Here is a 20,579-nt window from a genome sequence, read left to right on the forward strand (position 1 = left end):
AAGATTTATTTTTTTCATGGACCCTATATTTATTATTGTTTGTAATAATGAGTAAATTATACAGCATCTCAAATAGAGAGAAGTTGGAAAATAAAGCAGAGAAGAGATGGGATGGAGGGGAGGGAGGGAGTACTTGGAATACCTGTTTAAATAGGGCACTCAGGGAACATGTGCTTGATTGGAACCTAAAGAAAGGAGGGAGGAAGCGAGCCACGCAGACCCCTGCAGAAGGAAGGAAGCTCAGAGAGGAAGGAGATTCCAATACAATCCCATCAAGGTGACATGTACCAATTCCATTTCACTAGTCCAAGTGATCAACTTTAGTTCACAATAGATCACACTGATAGGTCAGAGTCAAAAGGATCACACAAACAAGAATAGTGTCTGCTAATACTAACTGATAGAATTAGGAAGGACAGAATGATCCAACATGGAAAGCGGGATACACAGCAGACTCATAGAATGGCAGATGTCCTAAATAGCACTCTGGCCTCAGAATCAGCCCTTAAGGCATTCGGATCTGGCTGAAGAGCCCATGAGAGTATTTTAGGCATGGAAAGCCAAGACACTCTGGGAAAAAAAAAAAAAAAGAAGAAGACCTAAATGAAAGATCTCTGTGAGTGAGTGAGATCCCAGTGGAAAGATTTATTTATTTATTTGAAGGTCAGAGTTACACAGAGAGAAGGAGAAGCACAGAGAGAGAGAGAGAGGTCTTCCATCCGCTGATTCACTCCCCAATTGGTCGCAGTGGCTGGAGCTGCACTGATCCAAAGCTAGGAGCCAAGAGCTTCTTCTGGGTTTCCCATGTGGATACAGGGGCCCAAGGATTTGGACCATCTTCTACTGCTTTCCCAGGCCACAGCAGAGAGCTGGATCAGAAGTGTAGCAGCAGGACTCAAACCAGCATCCTCATGGGATACTGGCACTGCAGGCTGTGGCTTTACCCACTATACTACAGCGCCAGCTTCTGTGTTAGTTATTTAAAGGAATTTTTAATACATTATATTGTCAGGGTTAAAGCAAATGTATGATAATTGCTATAACACAGTTCTCATCAATTTTATCATTAATGTGATATTAATATCAAGAGAATAAATTTAATGTAGTCAATAGATATAATTCCAAGACATGATATTTCTCTTATTCCTCTTTTCTTCTTTTTAATTTTTGAGATAATGTATTTTTAAATTTATATTCTAGCTAAAGGCTTAATTCTCCACTAAGTAAGGAATTAAATAAGTAAAAATTAAAAGGTGATATTCAGCAGGAATATAGGCAAAATCAAAAGAAAATACATACATTTTGCTCATCTACAGTAAATTATAAAATGATCAAATATCTCTAAAACTGTAGTAATATGTCATTCTAACTCATTGTTTTGACAAATATGTAAAACAAATATGGCAAAAGTGTATTTACAGTAATATTGATACATATATATTTCTTTTTTGTTTATTTTTCTTTATTGTTTTTTTCTTCCTTAATTTTAGTTCCTACATATAAGAGAGAATATGTAGTATTTGTCTTTTTGTGTCTGGCTTATTTCACCAAACATGATGCCTTCCAGTTGCATCCATTTTGATGCAAATACTATAATTTCATTCTTTTTATATCTGATTAATATTCTACTGCTTACATACATATATATATATATCACATTTTCTTTACCCATTCATCTGTTGATGGACACTTGTTTGATTTCATATTTTGAGTATTGTGAACAGTGCTGCTATAAAAATGGTGGCACAGGTATATCTTTGATAGAGTATGTTCATTTCATTTGGGTATATACACAGAAGTGGGATTCTTGGGTCATATGGCAAGTATATGTGTTTAGCTTTTTTCAGAAATTTCCATACTGTTTAGTGGCTGCACTAACTTATATTCCCATGAACAGTGTATAAGATTTCCCCTTTCTCCTTATCTTTGCCAGAACCTATTACATTTTGTCTTTTGGATAACAGCCATTCTGACAGGGGGTAAGTGGTATCTCATTGTGGTTTCAATTTGCATTTCCCTGATGGGTAGTGACTTGTGCATTTTTTCATATATTTCTTGGCCATTCTTTTTATTTTGAGAACTGTATGTTGAGGTCCTTTGCTCTTTACTTCCTTGGATTTAAAAAAATTATTTATTTTGTTGAAAGAGTCATATAGAGAGTGAGAGACAGAAGAGAGACAGAAACAGAGAGAGATCTTCCATCTGCTAATTCACTCCCCACATGGCTACAATGGATGGGGCTCGACCAGGCCAAAGCCAGGAGCTTCTTCCAAGTCTCGCACATGGGTAATAGGGGCCCAAGCACCTAGGCTATCCTCTGCTGCTTTTCTCATGTCGGAAGCAGGGAGTTGGATCATAAGTGAAGCAGCTGGGACATGAACTAGCACCCATACTGGATTCTGACATTACAGGCAGAGGTTTTACCCAATATGCCAAAATGCCAGCCTCTGAATTGATTTTTTTTTTATTGTTGAGTTTTTGAATGCTGATATAGTCTGGATTTTTATGCTTTGTCGAATAAGTAGCTTTAAATGTCTTCTTCTCCTTCTGTTGGATGTGTCTTCACTCTATTGGTCATTTTCTTTGCCATGCAAAAAGTTCTGAGTTTGATATAGTTCCATTTCTTTAGTTTTGCTTTTGTTGCCTGTTTTGGAGGTCTTGTCCAAGAAATCTTTCCGTACACTAATGTTGGTGTATTTCCCCTACAGTTTCTTCCAGTTATAGTCTCAGTCCTTAAATTTGGGTCTTAGGACATTTTGAGTTGATTTTTATATATGGTGTGAGGTGTGAATTTAATTTCATTCTTCTACATACATAAATCCAGTTTGCCAGAAGAATTTGTGAAGAGATTATACTTACTCTACTGTATGATCTGAGACTATTATCAAAAATAAGTTTTCTGTATGTATGTGGATTAATTTCTGGGTTGTCTATTTTATTTATTTATTTATTTATTTATTTATTTATTTATTTTGAGAGGCAGAGTGGACAATGAGAGAGAGAGAGAGAGAGAGAAAGGTTTTCCTTTTTCTGTTGGTTCACCCCCCAATGGCTGCTGCAGCCAGTGCACCACACTGATCCAAAGCCAGGAGCCAGGTGCTTTCCCTGGTCTCCCACAGGGGTGCAGGGCCCAAGAACTTGGGCTGTCCTCCACTGCACTCCCAGGCCACAGCAGAGAGCTGGACTGGAAGAGGAGCAACTGGGACAGAATCTGGTGCCCCAACCAGGACTAGAACCCAGGGTGTCGGCACCGCAGGCAGAGGATTAGCCTATTGAGGCATGGCACTGGCCAATCTATATGTCACATTTTATGCCAGTAACATGTTGTTTTCATTGCTATACTAGTAATTGTACTATGCATTGAAATCAGGTATTGTGATGCTTCCAGCTTGATTTTTCTTACTTATGATCACTTTAGCTATTCTAGGTCTTTTGTGATTCCATGTGAATTTTAGGATTGTTTTTTCCTAATTCTATAAGAGAATGTTGTTGATATTTTGATAGGGATTGCATTGAATCTGTAGGTTATTTTAGGTAGTATAGACATTTTATTTTATTTTATTTTTTTAAAGCTTTATTTATTTGAAAGGCAGAGTTACAGAGGCAGGGGGAGGAGAGAGAGAGGGAGAGAGGGAGAGAGATAGGTCTACCATCCACTGGTTCAATCCCTAACTGACTGCAATGGTTGGAGCTGGACTGATCCAAAGCTAGGAGACTGGAGCTTCTTCCAGGTATCCCATGTGGGTTCAGTGGTCAAAGCCCTTGGACCACCTTCTACTGCTTTCCCAGGCCATAGCTGGGAGCTGTATCAGAAGTAGAGCAGTTGGGACTCAAACTGCTGCCCAAATAGTGTGCCATCCCTGCAGGGATGTGGCACTATGCCACAGTGCCAGCCCCTATGGACATTTTAATGATAATCATTCTTGCAATCCATGAGCAAGGGATATCTTTCCATTTCATGGGGGTCCTTGTTGATTTCTTTCATCAGTGTTTGATACCTTTCATTGTAGAGATCTTTTGCTTCTTTGGTTAAATTTATTCATAAATATTTAATTTTTTGGTGGCCATTGTGAATGGGATTTTTTTCTTGATTTCTCTTTCACTGAATTCATCATAGCATATGAAAAATCTCCAGCATTTTGTATATTTATTTTGTAACCTGCAATTTCACTGAATTGGTTTATCTATTCTAACAGCTTTTTGGTGGAGTGTTTATGTTTTCCATGTGCAATATCATGTCATCTGCAAGAATAATTTGACTTACCTTTTTCCAGTTTTGATACTCTTTCTTTCTTCCCACTCCCTAATTGCTCTTGCTAAAACTTCCAGTATTATTTTGAATAAGAGTGGTGAAATTGGACACCTTTGTCGTGTTTCAGATCTGAGAGAAAACACTTTCAGTGTTTTCCCATTCAGCATGATATTGGCTGTTGGTTTATCATATAAAACCTGTATAATTTTGAGTATGTTTCTTCTCTATCTGATTTATGGAGGGTTTTTATCATGAAAGTGTATTGAATCTTATCAAATGTTCTCTCTGCATCTATTGAGATGACCATGTCGTTTTTATTCCTTATTATATTTATGTGATTTATGATACTTATTGATTTGCAAATGTAGAACCACCCTTGCATTTCTAAGATAAATTCCACTTGATCATCATATATGATCTTTTTGATATTGTTTATATTTGACTTGCTTATATTTTTCCCTGTGGCTATTAAAGTATGTTCCTTTTACCTAACAACCCAACCAGCCAGCTCTTCTCAATATAAGAGTCCTTGAATTTAATGAGATCATATTGAATGATTTTTTTATTTAATGTATGCATTTTTACATAGATACAACTTTAGGAATATAGTGGTTCTTCCCCCCATGCCCCCCACTCCACTCCCTTCCCACCTCCCATTCTCTTTTCCATCTCCTTCTTCATTATAGATTATTTTTAGTATGACTTTATATATAGAAGAGGGCAAATTGTTAAAATCTTTGGCTTGCTTATATTTTGTTGAGAATCTTTGCATCTATGTTCATTCAGGATTTAGGTCTGTAGTTTTCTATTTGTGTTGTATCATTGGTTTTGGTATCAGATTGATGCTAGCCTCATAAAAAGAGTGGCTGAGTTCCATCCTCTTCAGTATTTTGGAATAGTTTAAAAATTATTTGAATGAATTCAGCAGTAGAGCCATCAGGTCTTAGACTTCTCCTTGATGGAAGACTTTTGACTACTGTGTCAATCTCATTGCTTATTATGGGTTTGTTTAGATTGTCTATATTTTCTTGATTTAATCTTGGTAGATTATATGTATCCAGAAATTTATCCACTTCTCCAAGGTTTTCCAGCTTTTTAGCATAGCTCTAATGGGCTTTCTGTGCAGAGCCTAGGCTGCCAAATGAGTCCTGAGACTCCTCACTTTCTGACAATGTTGACACCTGTGGAGAAAAATATGAACTTCCTGATCTGCTGAACCAGCTTGAGGTCCTGTCTTGGAAGTGTTATTCCTGTGGGAATCTTCCAATATCAACTGTGGCTACTGCCAAGCTGCTATCCATGGCAGGAACATCTCCCCACTCCCAGATGGATTTAAATTCACTGCCCACTTTCCTAGCCCCATTGCAGCAGGGGCTGTGTCTCTTTCTCAAGAGTCAGGTACGGCAGGCAGAATCAATGTCACTTAACAGTCAACTATCCTAGGCTACCATTTCCTCAGCAGTCAGCACTGCCACTGGTGGTGTGATCTATAAAAGTCTTGATAAAGGCCGGTGCTGTGGCTCAATAGGTTAATCCTCCACCTAGCGGCACCGGCACACCGGGTTCTAGTCCCGGTCGGGGCACCGGATTCTGTCCCAGTTGATCCTCTTCCAGGCCAGCTCTCTGCTATGGCCCGGGAGTGCAGTGGAGGGTGGCCCAAGTGCTTGGGCCCTGCACCCCCATAGGGGACCAGGAGAAGCACCTGGCTCCTGCCATCGGATCAGTGTGGTGCACTGACCGCAGTGCGCCAGCCGCGGTGGCCATTGGAGGGTGAACCAACGGCAAAAAGGAAGACCTTTCTCTCTGTCTCTCTCTCTCTCTCTCACTGTCCACTCTGCCTGTAAAAAAAATAAAGTCTTGATATTACTTTTATGTCATCCTTTAAGTACTGGAAGAGATTTGGAAAATGTTTAGTCATCTTGTTTGCTACTTATAAAATCTGACTTATGTTGGCCTTTTCTTCAACTGATTTTCTTTCCCTTGAGTAAGACTAAATTTTTTCTTTCTTTACATGAATGGTGATTCTGAATTTTATCATCAATATTGTAAACCATGTGTTGCAGACATTGTGGATACTCATATTCTTCAGAAAAATTATTTCTATTTTACAAGGCAGTTAGTTGGCTGGATTTAAATTCTAAAGTGTATTCCTTACAATGGTCACTAGGTAACTCTGTTTCTTTCAGCTTCTAGTGACTGCTTTTTTATTGCTTTTTTTTTAATCTGAAGTGTCCCATATAGTGTACTGTAGTGTTTTATATCCAAATTTAGGGACTTAAATTCTTTGATTTTCTCTATTCCAGGGCCTATTTTCCTTTTCTCCCATTCTTTGGTTCTCTTTGTAGCCTGAAATTTCTACCAAAACACCCTAATTAAAGCTGTAACTTTGACTCCCTTGATCTATGTGTAAATAGGAAAGTGTCCTCTGGTAAAATGCACAAAATGAATGACTTTCTCTTCTGCCAGTTCCCTCAGTTCAGCATCTGCCTTTTATTGTGATGCACTCCAATTCCCAAATGGTTGTGATACAAACTGTGAATTTTATAATTTTTTTTCTTTCATAGGTTCATCTTGTTAATACTTTGTCATGAACATGACACTTTTGAGTTGTTTCTGTTATAAAATTTTCTCTACACTGTACTATTGATTTAAATAGTTGCCAGTTTTATTTTTTCTCCGCATGTCAGGTCCTTCTTGAATAGGAATAATTTATGTAAAATGGAAATAGAACTAGTCAGATTTAGCTCAGTTTAAAAACATTTTGGGCTGGCGCCGTGGCTCACTAGGCTAATCCTCTGCCTGCAGCACTGGCACTCTGGGTTCTAGTCCTGGTTGGGGTTCAAGTTCTGTCCTGGTTGCTCCTCTTCCAGTCCAGCTCTCTGCTGTGGCCCAGGAAGGCAGTGGAGGATGGCCCAAGTCCTTGAGCTCTGCACCTGCATGGGAGACCAGGAGGCACCTGGCTCTTGGCTTCAGATTGGCACAGTGTGCCAGCCCTGGTGGCTACTTGGGGGGTGAGCCAACAGAAGGAAGACCTTTCTCTCTCTCTAACTCTGCCTGTCAAAAAAAATTTTGAATTTCCCAAATATGGAACAATGTGTTCCCTTGTAATTTTTTTTTATAAAATGAACCTTTTTTATTTATTTATTTATTTTTTAATTTTTTTGACAGGCAGAGTGGAGAGTGAGAGAGAGAAACAGAGAGAAAGGTCTTCTTTTGCCATTGGTTCACACTCCAATGGCCACTGCGGCTGGTGCACTGCGGCCGGCGCACCACCCTGATCCAAAGGCAGAAGCCAGGTACTTAACCTGGTCTCCCATGGGGTGCAGGGCCCAAGTACTTGGGCCATCCTCCACTGCACTCACTGGCCCAGCAGAGAGCTGGCCTGGAAGAGGGGCAACCGGGACAGAATCCGGCACCCCGACCGGGACTAGAACCCGGTGAGCCGGTGCCGCAAGGTGGAGGATTAGCCTAGTGAGCCACGGCACCGGCCCCCCTTGTAATTTTAATTTGTGTTTCTCATTTATTTGTCCCTCTGTATTCACCTTTTTTATACTTTAAAGAGTGTCTTTCTGGACTATGCACATTTTCCAATTATTTTGCCAACTATATTTTCTTTTCTTAAGATTTATTTATAAAGTCAGAGTTACACACAGAAGAAGAGGCAGAGAAAAAGAGAGAGAGAGAGAGAGGTCTTCCATCTGATGGCTCACTCCTCAATTGGCTGCAATGGCAAGAGCTGCACTGATCTGAAGCCAGGAGCCATGGGTCTCCCATGCAGGTGCAGGGCCCCAAGAACTTGGGCCATCTTCTATTGCTTTCCCAGGCCATGGCAGAAGCTGGATCAGAAGCAGGCACCTATATGGGATGCTGGCACTGCAGGTGGTGGCTTTACCTGCTATGCTATAGTGCCAGCCCTGCCAATTATTTTTTCAATATTTTTTATATTTCAAAATGTTTGCCAATTATTTTTTTCATATGATTGGTCATTTTTTGCTATTAGGAAGGTAACTTTTCTGTGGTGCAACTTTTTTCTTTTAACGTTGTTGTGTGTTTCTTTAATTTTATCATAAGGAGTATGGGTATTTATATATTCAGATTTCTCAACTTGGGCTTAGATAGCTTCTGAATATTGAGTTTCTGTTAGAATGGACTTTTCAACTGCTGGTGCTGTGGCATAGTGAATTAAGCCACAGCCTGTAGTGCCAACATCCCATTCAAGTCCTGACTGCTCCACTTCTAATCTACCTCCCCATTAATGTGCCTGGGAAAGCAGTGGAGGATGGCCCAAAGTCCTTGGGACCCTACACTCATGTGGGAGACACAGAAGAAGCTCCTGTCTCCTGGCTGGCCTGGTCCAGCCCCAGCCATTGTGGCCATTTGGGGAGTGAAGCAGTAGATGAAAAATCTCTTACTTCCTCTATGTCTCTCCCTCTCTGTCTCCCTCTCTCTCTGCCTTTCAAATAAATAAATAAATAAATAAATAAATAAATCTTTTTTAACAGACTTAATTCACTTTGTTTTCTTGTGTAAAATCCTATTTTGTAGCCACATCTGGAGCCTGGGTCCTCTGCACAAATACTCTGGTGTGAGTCTTCATAAGATGGTCCATGCTTTCCTGATAGGGAGACTTGGTGAATACATTCTTTTTCCAGAGGTTGGGGATCAGATTGCTGTAGGTCTTGGGGATAGCATAGAAGGTGCCCTTTGTGGCCCAGGGTAGCAGTGCACCCACTGGCTGAAGTGTGGCAGCCACCAATGCCAGCTATCATCAGCAACTTGGGGACACGGTGAAGACAATGCCAGTGCTTCTACGAGCAAGAATTGAGGCACAATAGCACAGAGACACATCATCTGGTCACCTTGCAAGGCACAGTGTGTGGTTTGCCTATCTTGTTTCCCCAATAGCACCTCCACATGGGCAAAATGGACAGCTTAGCAAGGATGATGGCCCCTCAGATGGTGGTGGCTATTTCCTTGATGCACTTCACACTCAGGCTGACATGACCATTGTGTTCTTCAATGGCAACAAATGCCTTGAACCTGCTTCACTGCCAATCTATGCCTGCTTCTGCACTGACATGATCTTCAAAATCTCATCGAGGGATGTCCCCAGGGAAACATCAAAGATCTCGGACTCCTTGATGGGCAGGGAGAAGAGATATATCTCCTACAAGGATTTGATCTTCATGTTCTTAAATAGGTGGCCAAGCCTGGTGACAGGCTCTATGAGTTCCATGACCTTGGCTCTGGCCCTGGCCCTGACTTTGACCACAGCCCTGGATGCCACTACCAAAGCCTCAGCAGAAGCTGCCATGGCCTTCCATTCCAAGGTTCTCAGGGCCTCCAGACCCTCCTGCATCAGCATCATCCTGCCATTTGGTATTCTCTCAGAGAAGAAGAAAACAAATCTTAAAAAATAAAGAATGGATTTGTCCTACTCAACATTATAAATCAAACCCCACACACATTTTCAAGCTGTTACACACTTGGTGTGAAATTCATCTTTAATTTTGTTCTGTATCTGTTTTCCACACCATTTATTGAAAGGTCCATAGGGCCACCCCATAGACTTGCAGTGACATCTATCTGTGAGGGTGAACTGTTCTAAGTAATGTTTTTTTCTGGCTGTCTCAGAATATTAGGTGGTAGTAAATTAACTTATAGGTAGGAAACCACTGACTTACAGCCTCTGCATTCAAAACGTGTATCAAATCTGTTTTTCTCAGGGTGCTAGATGTCCTTTACTAGAGCATGGATAGAGTTTGTAACTGGAGAACAAAATAGGCACTGAATGAAACAGTGACACAATTAATCTGTAATTACATTTGCTTGGCCAGAATCATCTGGCTCTGCCTTGGTTTCTCCAGACTTGGGGAGGATAGGTTATTCTCCCACATGCAACAATATTGAAATGAGTGGGAAATGGCCACTGCATATTAGAACTCCTCTTTCCGACATGTGTATCTCAACTTCATCCCATACCCAGGAGACAATCTTCAGGGCTCATTTATTCATCACTTTGTACTGATATTCAGGATCTCTGAATGATTCCAGCAATGTAGATCATGTCAAGATGTGGCTTCTTTTTACTGATAGACTCATGTCCCTAGCAAGCAAGTTATCTGTTTTAGCCCTACTCAGAGTGTAGTTGTTAAGCACACTATACCCAGCTGTATTGATTTATTGGGAATTTTCTGTACCTATTGTCATTCTGAAATCCTGAAAATGTCAGGGTTTCTAGAAATATGGGGAAAGTAGTCTTTGCAGAGTGTGGGGAAGAAGAGTTTTTTATTTAAAAACTCCATACATGCTGATAACCATTCCTCCTGGAAGACTAAGCATGAGAATCTGTTCCTAAGCTGTGGTCCTGCTTAACAGACATGTTCCTCTCCTGCATCTACAGGTAAATAATACAATAAAATTTTTCCATCATCCATGCTGAGAATTCTTCAGAGAAACACAGAAAAAGAAGAGAGAAAATAAATGGCTAATCAAAACCACTCAGCTTATTACTCCATTTAGTCAGTGAGTAATTTTTTTTTACTAAATGTTTCCCCACTTTTAAAAATGCCTATTTGGTTATTTTCTTCTACTTGAAAGAAAAAGTGACAGTAGAAGTGAGAAGATCTTCCATCTACAGGTTCATTCCCCAACTGCTTGCAACTGTTAGGGCTGGCCAGGCCGAAGCCAAAAACCTGAAACTCCGATGGAATAAATAAAGGGGAGAGTGATCCAACATGGGAAGTGAGATACTCAGCAGACTCATAGAATGGCAGATATCCTAAATAGCACTCTGGCCTCAGAATCAGCCCTAAAGGCATTCGGATCTGGCTGAAAAGCCCATGAGAGTATTTCAGGCATGGAAAGCCAAGACACTCTGGCAAAAGATCTCTGTGAGTGAGATCCCAGTGGAAAGAACAGGTCATCAAAGAAGGAAGTACCTTTCTCTGAAGGGAGGAAAGAACCTCCACTTTGACTATGACCTTGCCTAAACAAGATAAGAGTCGGAGAACTCAGAGGGCTTCCATAGCCTTGGAAACTCATGGCTGGTGCATAGGGAGATTACTGATGCCATAGACAGGAGTGTCAATTTGTAAAGTCAACAACAGGAGTCACTGTGCACTTACTCCTAATGTAGAATCTCTGTCCTTAATGGGCTCTACATTGAGGCTTAATGCTATAATGAGTACTCAAATAGTATATTTCACTTTGTGTTTCTATGGGGGTGCAAACTGTTGAAATCTTTACTTAATGTATACTAAACTGATCTTTAAAAAAAAAAAGAAGAAATTAGCAATTCCCAACTTGACTCTCGCTGGGATTAAACATGACAATAGGACTGATCTGATTTCATCATCATTAAAAAAAATCATCTATTATTTTTCACTTTAAATTTCTGTGTGGGAGGAAACTGTTGAAATCTTAATGTATGCTAAACTGATCTTCTGTATGTAAAGAGAATTGAAAATGAATCTTGATGTGAATGGAAAGGGAGAGTGAATGGGAAAGGGGAGGGTTGCGGGTGGGAGGGACATTATGGGGGGGAAGCCATTGTAATCCATAAGCCATACTTTTGAAATTTATATTCATTAAATAAAAGTTAAAAAAATCATAGGAAAAAAAAGATCTTATTTAATTTTGTACAACCTACTTATGCATAGGAAGACCCATGCCTATGGAAGGAAATGAGTAAATATTTTTAGTTTTTTATCTTCATTTACCTGAAAGTTCAAAGTTCATAATTGCAACCAGATATTTCAGAATAGAATCACATTAACCATGGCTTTTTTTCACTATAAAATTTATGTATTCATTGAGAAACTGTAGAGATTCTTATTTTTCATATGGCTCAAAGTTAGTATCCAATAGGTGCTTAATAAGTACTCTCAACTAAGAAGCTGAAAGGATATTATTAATTTTGTGTAGAGGATATTCAATAAAATTTATTGTCCACTTCAAAAAAAAATGCAAGGGATGGCTCACCTTGCATAGCAATGATTACAAATGCATCATTCATCTCTTTGAGATTTGGGTGAGTCACGAAGATGGGGAACTCCCTGTTCCCAGTGCAACAGAAACATAAGGATGAACTGCTTTATCTTCTTAAGAATGTGGGGCAGTCTTTATCAGAAAAGGTACTTCGACACTTGCTGCAAAAAAATCCACAGTTGCTGCCCTTGGTACCCTGATGGAAGCACTTTAAAAGTAACTGATTGACAGAAAATCAATCAAAAGTTACACTCTATTCCAGTTTTACATGTGTGGTATCTCTGCTGGAATTCCAGTAGTAAGGTTACAAACCTCTTGGCAGCTCTCCCTGTCCAAGAGAGTCAGTCAATGGGCTTGTCCCTACTGCCTGAAGATGAGGCCTCTGTGCTTTCCATGCCTACTGATGTAACGGTGGTGTCTGAGTCCCCTTCAGTTGTGTCAGTGGTACAAGGTATGTTTCAGGAAGCCAAGGAGCAAGGAGAATTACCAATGTTAAGTGTCCTGTTGTTATATCTCAAAATGTGTCTCCCTGGCTTGAGCATCTTCCCTATGTTTACAGAGTTAAAAAAAAAAAGAGCTTGACAGAGTACAGGATGCAAAGTTCTTATACAGTGGGCATATTGGAGGGAGTTGGAGGAGGATATGAGATCTTTGAGATGGTGCCATGGGATTGGAAAACTCTAGATAAAATTTTGGTTACCCCATCCCAATACACTGTTTGGGTTTGAGAATATAAAGAAGTGGCTTCTGTACAAGCCATAGATAACTTAAACGACAATGTCCTCATCATTTTGGAGTAGTTGTTAGGAGAGAAAGCATATTCATATCTTGGTCAACAAGTTGTTTATCCTTGAAAGGAAACCCATGTGTAAACTTCTAGCATTGCATTAAAAGCTTGAAAAAAGATTCCTGGGCCTCAGAATCAGCCCTTAAGGCATGCAGATCTGGCTGAAAAGCCCATGAGAGTATTTCAGGCATGGAAAAGCAAAACACTCTGGCAAAATAAAATAAAATAAAATAACCTACATGAAATATCTCCACAAGTGAGATCCCAGTGAAAAGAACAGGTCATCAAAGAAGGAGGTACCTTTCTCTGAAGGGAGGAGAGAACTTCCACTTTGACTATGACCTTGTCTAAATATGATCAGAGTTGGTGAACTCAAAAGGCTTCCATAGCCATGAAAACTCATGACAAGAGCCTAGGGTGATTACTGATGCCATAAACAAGAGTGTCAATTTGTTAAGTCAACAACAGGAGTCACTGTGCACTTACTCCTCATGTAGGATCTCTGTCCTTAATGTGCTGTACATTGAGATTTAATGCTATAACTAGTACTCAAGCAGTATTTTTCACTCTGTTTCTATGTGGGTGCAAACTGTTGAAATCTTTACTTAATATATGCTAAACTGATCTGTATATAAAGAGAATTGAAAATGAAACTTAATGTGAATGTAAGTGGGGAGGGAGAGGGAAAGGGGAGGGTTGTGGGTAGGAGGGAAGTTATGGGAGGGGAAAGCCATTGTAATGCAAAAGCTGTACTTTTGAAATTTATATTCATTAAATAAAAGTTAAAAAAAAGAAAATTATAGCCTAATATCCCTGATGAATATAGAGGCAAAAATCCTCAATAAAATTCTCGCCAATAGAATACAACAACACATCAGGAAAATCATCCACCCAGACCAAGTGGGATTTATCCCTGGTATGCAGGGATGGTTCAACATTCGCAAATCAATGTGATTCACCACATAGACAGACTGCAGAAGAAAAACCATATGATTATCTCAATAGATGGAGAGAAAGCATTCGATAAAATTCAACACCCTTTCATGATGAAAACTCTAAGCAAACTGGGTATAGAAGGAACATTCCTCAATATAATCAAAGCAATTTATGAACAACCCATGGCCAGCATCCTATTGAATGGGGAAAAGTTGGAAGCATTTCCACTGAGATCTGGCACCATACAGAGATGCCAATTCTCACCACTGCTATTTAACATAGTTCTGGAAGTTTTAGCCAGAGCCATCAGACAAGAAAAAGAAATTAAAGGAACACAAATTGAAAAGGAAGAAGTCAAACTATCCCTCTTTGCACACGATACGATGCTTTACTTAGAGGATCCAAAGAACTCTACTAAGAGACTATTGGAACTCATAGAGGAGTTTGGTAAAGTGGCAGGATATAAAATCAATGCACAAAAATCAACAGCCTTTGTATACACAAGCAATGCCATGGATGAGAAAGAACTGCTAAGATCAATCCCATTAACAATAGCTACAAAAACAATCAAATACCTTGGAATGAACTTAACCAAGGATGTTAAAGATCGCTACGATGAGAATTACAAAATCTTAAAGAAAGAAATAGAAGAGGATACCAAGAAATGGAAAAATCTTCCATGCTCATGGATTGGAAGAATCAATAGCAACAAAATGTCCATTCTCCCCAAAGCAATTTATAGATTCAATGCAATCCCAATCAGGATACCAAAGACATTGTTCTCAGACCTAGAAAAAAAGATGCTGAAATTCATATGGAGGCACAAGAGACCTCGAATAGCTAAAGCAATCTTGTACAACCAAAACAAAGCCAGAGACATCACAATACCAGATTTCAGGACATAGTACAAGGCAGCCGTAATCAAAACAGCATGGTACTGGTACAGAAACAGATGGATAGACCAATGGAACAAAATTGAAACACCAGAAATCAACCCAAACATCTACAGCCAACTTGTATTTGATCAAAGATCTAAAACCAATTCCTGGAGCAAGGACAGTCTATTCAATAAATGGTGCTGTGAAAACTGGATTTCCATGTGCAGAAGCATGAAGCAACACCCCTACCTTACACCTTACACAAAAATCCACTCAACATGGATTAAATTTTAAATCTACAACCGGACACCATCAAGTTATTAGAGAACATTGGAGAAACCCTGCAAGATATTGGCACAGGCAAAGAGTTTCTGGAAAAGACCCAGGAGGCACAGGCAGTCAAAGCCAAAATCAACTATTGGGATTGCATCAAATTGAGAAGTTTCTGTACTGCAAAAGAAACAGTCAGGAGAGTGAAGAGACAACCAACAGAATGGGAAAAAATATTTGCAAACTATGCAACAGATAAAAGGTTGATAACCAGAATCTACAAAGAGATCAAGAAACTCCACAAAAACAAAACAAACAACCCACTTAAGAGATGGGCCAAGGACCTCAATAGACATTTTTCAAAAGAGGAAATCCAAATGGCCAACAGGCACATGAAAAAATGTTCAAGATCACTAGTGTGGGGAGCAACTCGGACTAGACTAAGTTACTGGAATTAAGACTTATTCTATGCATCTGCTCTCCCACAGTATGACGCTGGGAGAGGAGAAAACAGCTTCTACACAGCTGCCTCCAGTTCAGCCAATAAACTGTAGGACTTGCTCCTGATTGAAGGAGAGCAGCGTACTCGGCATGTGGGCAGCCAAGTTGGGATTGGCAGAGGAGGACTATAAAGGAGGAGAGAGATGGCATGCACCAGGAACATCTAAGAGGAACATCTAAGGGGAACATCTATCTGAAGGAACACCTGTGCAGCCCCCGAGAGAGCCAGCCGGCGGTGTGCCGCTCCCCCGCGGATGTGGGGAAAGTGGCCAGGGGGAACCGCCCTTCCACGGAGGTGGAAGGGACGGTAGCCAACCTGGGAAGAACCAGCAGCAAACCCGGGAATGGCCGAGCAGACAAAAGAACAGCGCAGGGTCCTGTGTCGTTCCTCCACGAAGATGGGGAGCGACATAATGGTGCCGTGACTCGGATATGAAGCCTAGGCAGGGCTTAGTGTCGTTCCTCCATGAAGACGGGGAGCGACAACTAGCAATCAGGGAAATGCAAATCAAAACCACAATGAGGTTTCACCCCACCCCAGTTAGAATGGCTCACATACAGAAATCTACCAACAACAGATGCTGGCGAGGATGTGGGGAAAAAGGGACACTAACTGTTGGTGGGAATGCAAACTGGTCAAGCCACTATGGAAGTCAGTCTGGAGATTCCTCAGAAACCTGAAGATAACCTACCGTTCGACCCAGCCATCCCACTTCCTGGAATTTACCCAAAGGAATTTAAATTGGCAAACAAAAAAGCGGTCTGCACCCTAATGTTTATTGCAGCACAATTCACAATAGCCAAGACCGGGAACCAACTTAAATGCCCATCAACGGTAGACTGGATAAAGAAATTATGGGATATGTACTCTTTAGAATACTATACCGCAGTAAAAAACAATGAAATGCAGTCATTTGCAACAAGATGGAGGAATCTGGAACACATCATGCTGAGTGAAATAAGCCAGCCCCAAAGGGACAAATATCATATGTTCTCCCTGATCAGTGACAACTGACTGAACTCCAAAAAGGAAACCTGTTGAAGTGAAATGGACACTGTGAGAAACGGTGACTTGATCAGCATAGCCCTGACTGTTAATGAACAACTTAATACATTATCCCGCTAAATATTTTTATTTTGTCTATTCTACTTAATATGACTGGTTTAATTCTATAATACACAGTTATTCTTAAGTGTTAAAATTTAACTGAAATGTGATCCCTGTTAAATATAAGAGTGGGAATAAGAGAGGGAAGAGATGTACAATTTGGGACATGCTCAAGCTGACTTGCCCCAAATGGTAGAGTTAGAAACATACCAGGGGATTCCAATTCAATCCCATCAAGGTGGCATGTACCAATGCCATCTCACTAGTCCAAGTGATCAATTTCTGTTCACAATTGATCATAATGAAAGGACTAAGAGTCAAAGGGATCACATACACAAGTCTAGAGCCTGCTAATACTAACCGATAGAATAAAGGGGAGAGCAATCCAACATGGGAAGTGAGATACACAGCAGACTCATAGAATTTTGGATGTCCTAAACAGCACTCTGGCCTCTGAATCAGCCCTTAAGGCATTCGGATCCAGCTGAGAAGCCCATGAGAGTAGTTCAGGCATGGAAAGCCAAGACACTCTGGCAAAAGATCTCTGTGAGTGAGATCCCAGTGGAAAGAACAGGTCTTCAAAGAATGAGGTACCTTTCTCTGAAGGGAGAAGAGAACCTCCACTTTGACTATGACCTTGTCCAAATAAGAGTCGGAGAACTCAAAAGGCTTCCATAGCCTTGGAAACTCATGACTAGAACATAGGGAGATTACTGATGCCATAAACGGAGTGTCATTTTGTAAAGTCAACAACAGGAGTCACTGTGCACTTACTCCTCATGTAGGATCTCTGTCCTTATTGTGTTGTACATTGAGATTTAATGCTATAATGAGTACTCAAACAGTATTTTTCACTTTGTGTTTCTATGTGGGTGCAAACTGTTGAAATCTTTACTTAATGTATACTAAACTGATCTTCTGTATATATAGAACATTGAAAATGAATCTTGATATGAATGGAAGGGGAGAGAGAGTGGGAAAGGGGAGGGTTGTGGGTGGGAAGGAAGTCATCGGGGGTGGGGGAATTCAATGTAGTCCATAAGCTGTATTTTGTAAATCTATATTCATTAAATAAAAGTTAAAAAAATCTATGTTTAAAATGATAAACTCATTAACCAACAAGAGGTATTTGCTTACTTTACACAGTATTTTCAAAAGCACCTGTAAGATTTTACAAAACATTTAATTCTTTTATGCCTCTGGGCCTTTTTCATTAAGATAACCATCATGTCTAGTAACACAAGATCATTAGACTTTTTAACTTTCAGACATTTTTATCAGTGGCATTTTATATTATTGAAACTTAAAATTTAGCATGACTTCACATTTTAACAATACCTGTTATATAACCCAAATAGCCTGATTGATTAGCTGGTGTCTCTCCAAGATGAGAAACATATATCCTTTGACATTTCCAGGAACCTAACTGGAAATATCAAAGTCCAAATTCTTTGGAACTTTGATTTTTTTGAATGCCTGTAAAAGATGACAAGAAGGCTTAAAATATCTGGTTGAAATAAGATCCTTTAACATCATGACAGAGTATAGATCAGATTTGATCAAATCATAACTCCTTTAAAAAAGTTGTTTTACACAATTAGAACTTAAGAGGCATTAAGAGAACATAATAGATTACTTTAAAATAACACAAAATCTGTCTCTTTGGTTGTTCAAAAGTCAGAAATAAAACCTTAACTTTAAGACCTGGTGCATTGAATCAAATCCCATAATTTGGAACAGTTTCAAGAGTCAGAACTAGGGAAGAAAGAATACCACCCACATGGGAGACCAGGAGGAAGCACCTGGCTCCTGGTTTCAGATCAGCGCAGCATGCTGGCTGCAGCGCACCAGCCATAGGGGCCATTTGGGGGGTGAACCAATGGAAGGAAGACTCTCTCTGTCTCTCTCTCTCTCACTGCCTAACTCTGATGTCAAAAAAAAAAGGAAGAAATCAACAAATGACAAAACTGATGAGGATGTGGAAAAAAGTTACCCTGGTCCACTGTTGGTGGGAATGTAAACTGGTGCAAGCCACTGTGAAAGACCGTATGGAGCTATCTTACAAATCTGATTATAGACCTACCATTTGATCCAGCCATCCCACTCCTTGGAATTTACCCAAACCAAAAGAAATTAGCATATGCAAGAGTTATCTATAACCCCATGTTCATCGCAGCACAATTCACAATAGCTGAGATCTGGGAACAATCCAGATATCAATCAATTGTTGACTTGATAAGAAAATTATGGTATATACACACTATGGCGTACTACTCAGTTACTAAAAAAGAAAGAAAGAAAAAGAAACCCTGTCTTTTGCAACAAGATAGATGAAACTGGAAACCATTATACTTAGTAAAATAAACGAGTCCCTGAAAGACAGATATCATGTTTTCCCTGATCTGAGGTAGTTAATAGAGTACCTAAAATGTAATGTATTGGAGTTAGATACACATTTTGAGATTTGATGATTGTTTATAGCCCTTGTCTCTTCCATTGAGGAAGTGATTTTTTTTAATTTATTTTTTTTCTTCATACTATTTGCTGACCCGTTGAACTCTTACTTAGTGTAGGGTAAACTATACAATCATTAAGTAAACTGAAAACAGATTTTGTAAAAGTTAAGTGGGAATGTGAGAAGGAAGAGGAGAAAGGGTTGGAGTGTGTGTGGGAGGGAGGGTATCAGGGGAAGTGTCACTTACATTCATTAGTCTGTATATATGAAATATCAAACTTATATTAAATAAAATTTTAAAAGGAAGTAAATATTTAAAATTCAAAAAAAATATACCAATAACAAGGAGAATTTTAAAGGTGTTTATATAATATATATATGTGTTTAATTTATGACATTACAATATAAATGTACATATATATAATTTGTAATATAAATATATAGATAGCAACATTTTGAAATTTTTATAATGTATTTATCATCAGAAAATAGCTCAGATTTCTGTAATAATCCAGTTTCTGATCATTACAAGAATGAAGAGTAAGCCACCAAGTTGTAGCTCATAATCTCTGTTTCTCTGTGTCTCCAAGTCTACCAACCTCTAAAATTAAATAAACATACATAATTCTGGGATAAAAATCACATTCAGATCCCACTATTTTCCCGCATAATTTTCAGGAAATATACTAGTATCTAGACACACAGAGGCAAATTTATCTAGGTATAAAATATATGTATTTTATATATGTTACATATATTCATATATATATATATTACATTGAGGAGAAAGAATTATTACCTTGGCTAAAATGGCCCTGAGACACTGTGTACCTGACAGTTTCCAGAGCAACTTACAGAATGTTGGGGGTGATGATGATCATACATTAAAAGTGAAATCACCATGGCCACAGATTCACTGAGCTAGGATTGGCCTAGAATAAAATATTTGTGCAAAAGAGTGACTCCAGTGAATTTAAAAATTTACTTAAATTTTCATAATTAAAGGTTAATTTCAAGTTCCATGGATGTCTGTAAGGCTAAGAATGAAATCTCTTGCTAATGAGTGATGGGACTGGCCCTAAATTGTTCTCATATACTGTGAAAATAAAATTTGGACATCTTCCAGAATTTGATGGCCTTACAATGTTAAAGTAAATCATGGTAGCCTGAAGTTCCCTGCACTAGAATTGGCACAAATTAGGTTATTATTTATTGAGGTGGTAATGATAAATTTGAATCAACATGAAAAATAGAGAAATGTATTCATTTCAATATATTGACAGTTGTGTGTACAAATGGTAAATTTAGTAGAAGCAGGAATAAGGTTATAAGGAGAAGTAACAGATATTAATAAAAATAGCCCTAAATACACATTTAAATACAGAAAATGTGTGCTCTCTTAA

This window comes from Oryctolagus cuniculus, chromosome 8 (genome assembly GCF_964237555.1).
Source record: "Oryctolagus cuniculus chromosome 8, mOryCun1.1, whole genome shotgun sequence".
Taxonomy (NCBI): domain Eukaryota; kingdom Metazoa; phylum Chordata; class Mammalia; order Lagomorpha; family Leporidae; genus Oryctolagus; species Oryctolagus cuniculus.